Raw genomic sequence first — 3,763 nt, 5'->3', positions numbered from 1 at the left:
CTGGGACATCGGGTGGCGTTCAACGATGAGACTCTCTTCTGTCTGCAGCCGTCAGATTGACGCCAAACATCCGTAGATGAGTCTGCGACTCTCAAGAACTACACCTTTCCAGCTCATGGCATCATGGTGCGGAGATCTATTGGATACAGATCGTGACTGATTCGGCAGTTTTTTGAAGGGAGGCTGAATGCATGTCAGAATGTGGCAAGATGGTAAATCCTGTTGTCATACTCTCAGTACCACAATGCAGTTCACATCACAAACGCTTGAAGAAATGCATTTACTGGCTTTCTTGTTCCTCTGCTATCTTGGCCACAGTGCATGCTGGCATGAGCACTGAAGACGTATACTTTCATACCGGCCTACAACCAACAATGCAATTGAACTGAGACATCGTGTGTGTCAGGCACGGCAGGAAATTCCTCATGGTGGGACTCCGAGACTGTGGGCTTCCGTACCACAGGGTATGAAGAAGCGTGTTAGTGCCCACTGGGTTGCAGCTAATACTAATGCCGACGATCGCCGTCAGTTCCGATTAAGATGGAAGTTTAACCACTTAATAGCCATTACGCTTTGAACATATTCGCAGAGCGTGATGAATATCTGACGGATGCTTCACGGTTTCACAGTTTTATAGTTAACCTCCCAGTTTTCGGGTAGTTGGATTGGATTGTTTAGGGAGAAGGAGACCAGAGAGCGAGGTCATCGGTCTCATCGGATTAGGGAAGAACAGGGAAGGAAGTCGGTCGTGCTCTTTCAAAGGCACCATCCCGGCATTTGCCTGGAGCGATTTAGGGAAACCGCGTAAAACCTAAATCAGGATGGCCGGACGCGGGATTGAACCATTGTCCTCCCGAATGCGAGTCCAGTGTGCTAGCCACTGCGCCACCTCGCTTGGTCGAGTAGTTAGAGTTATGTTCTAAATTAGAACGCTTCTCGGAAAGAGAGCGAAAACAGCCAAAAGAACTTTAACCACGATAGCGAATACCATCTGACCTGTGCATGGAAACGAGCGCTTGATGCAGAGAAGCAGCAGAGACGTTCCTTCCAAGGTTTACGTTCCAACGGAAGCGGTGGCGCCACCGGCGCACGCATTGACACCGTCTGCGACAGCAGTACGTAATCGCCGACCAAGCATAAGCCGAACAATCAGAAGCTGTCCACGGGCTATAAAAACGCTACCACAGCAGCAGTGAAGACAGTCAGTTGCTCCTGACTATGACGATGGGGTTAATCGTCGAAAGCTTGAGATTTTGTCCAGAACTGACGCGGCAAGAAAACCGAGAATGTTTTACATATAAGTGCCGTCGCGAAAAACTTCGTTCCCAAGATTTGTTGTACCCAAAAGGACGAAGCTTATTTTACAAACTAAACCTACCTGTAGTTACTTTGGAATAGTCATTACCGGGTCTTCAAGGAACACACATGAGCAGATATCGGACTACTGGTGATATCGAAATGTAGAACTTCGTCGTAAAAGTGCATATCATTGCTGTAAATAACGATAGCGAAATAATGAAGATGAACAACCAGCTAAAGTCCGAAATACCAAATAGTGAGGACGTACAGGGGATAGACAAAATAATATGAACATCTGTAGTTGCTTGCGAATGGTTTATTAGTAATGGGTTGGACCCCTATTTGCCCGTAATACAGCTGTGATTCTCCTTAGAATACTGGCATGTAATGATTATATAGTCTCCAGTGGAATGTTATGCCACTCTTCGATCAGAACCTCTTCTCACCCCTGTAGTGACGAGGGAGGTGGATATCTGCCCTGGAGTATCCGCTCCAATAGCGCCCGCAACGGTTCGATAATGCTCAAGTCCGGGGATTGTTCAAATGGTTCAAATGGCTCTGAGCACTATGGGACTCAACTGCTGAGGTCATTAGTCCCCTAGAACTTAGAACTAGTTAAACCTAACTAACCTAAGGACATCACAAACATCCATGCCCGAGGCAGGATTCGAACCTGCGACCGTAGCGGTCTTGCGGTTCCAGACTGCAGCGCCTTTAACCGCACGACCACTTCGGCCGGCCCGGGGATTGTGTTGGCGAGGGAAGACGCTGCAGTTCAGTTGCATGCTCCAGCGTGTCCTGGCTATGTGAATGGGTGCATTATCGTCCTGAAATATGGCATCGGTTTTGGAGAACAACATTTGAATCATGGGGTGCACCTTATCACCTGAAATGTTCACATAATCGCTGGCTGATACATGGCCTTTTAGAGTAATGGTGGGGCCAGCAGAATACCATCATACTTCCACATCCATGATTAACCGTTGGAATCAAGGAGGCAGGATTGTAGGCTTCTTTTGGCGTTCTCCAGACGCAAATCCGGCCCGATGTTGGAAATAACGAAAACATTGACTCGTCGGACCATATGACGTGTCAGCCGACCAGGATTTATATTCCTGACACCATGTTTTACGCTTCTTTGCGTCTGTTGTCGTCACTAATGGTCTCGGTGTAGCAGCTCGCCGATGAGTATTAGCTTTATGTAGTTCTCGGCGGACTGTGTCGATAGATGCTGCGTCTCGAAGATGGCTATTGAGCTCTGCAGTCACTCTAGCCGCCGCAGTTTCGTGTTGTTTTGACGCAATTCATGTAAGCGTACGACGATCTCTGTCATTTAGTTTTGATTTGCACCCACTATTACGCTTAGACGATTATGGCTTTCCATGTTTTTTGTGAGCTATCATAACTGTTAAAACACTTGCTCTTGAAACATTCAGTAAGTTTGCTGTCTTGGTTACTGATGGTCCAGCTCACCGGGCAGCCACAATCTGCCCTCTTTGTAACTCTGTTAGGTCTTTCATTGCAAGTCGACCTCGGCCTCTGAATGAAAAGGCGCGACTCGTGCTTAACCTGAATTGTTGACCGTCAAACACAACCATCCCATTACTACCGCTGTTCACATTATTTTGCCTATCCCTTGTAGGTGCTTAAATGGTATTCAGACCTCAGAGATTAAACAGTTCTGGCAGTGCACTGATGTATAAAGTAACAAATAACCGTATCAGCGAGTTGAGCTTCAGGGAGAAGAGTGATGTGTAGAGGGTCCGCTGGGCACGTCTTCCTGCTGGGACAGCGCCTCTGGTGGCCAGCACAGCGCGCCGTCGTGAGGTGCCTCCGAGGGCACTCCACAGCCGCCCGCCGGCCATTGTGCCCCCGTATCGATTGTCCTCTTACCGGCTTCTCTCCTCCCATTGTTTGGAGGCTTCCCCAACACAGCATCGAGCACCTCTGCTCACTTCCCGGTAGCCGCAGGCTGAGGCTAGCCAATAGTTTACCTTGAAGACAAGTTTTTTTTTTCCATTTACCGGGTTACCATTGGTGCGCAACTCGTGGCCTCGCGGTAGCGTCCTCGCTCCCCGAGCCCGGGGTCCTGGGTTCAACTCCCGGCGGGGTCAGGGATATTCACCTGCCAGGACATGACTGGGTGTTGTTGTATCGTCTTGATCATCATCATTCATCCCCATTACGGTCGGAGGAAGGCAACGGCAAACCAACTCCATTAGGACCTGGCCTAGAACGGCGTTGCGGGTCTCCCGCAGCGTTCCCCTACCCTCAGTCAAGGAAAAGAAGCATGGGTCTTCATTTCCATGTTACCATTGAGGAATAACTCACTTATTCATGAGCATTATGTGACTGAAGACTTCAGCATTTGGAAGGCGGAAGAGGGGATGTTCACAACTATTAATTTTAATTTTAATAATCAACAGCCTCAGTTGACAGCCTCAGTTGCACCGTTTACCTAGAA

The sequence above is a fragment of the Schistocerca americana genome, chromosome 5 (assembly GCF_021461395.2).
Source record: "Schistocerca americana isolate TAMUIC-IGC-003095 chromosome 5, iqSchAmer2.1, whole genome shotgun sequence".
NCBI classification, from domain to species: domain Eukaryota; kingdom Metazoa; phylum Arthropoda; class Insecta; order Orthoptera; family Acrididae; genus Schistocerca; species Schistocerca americana.
Note: the sequence above shows the minus strand (reverse complement) of the source record.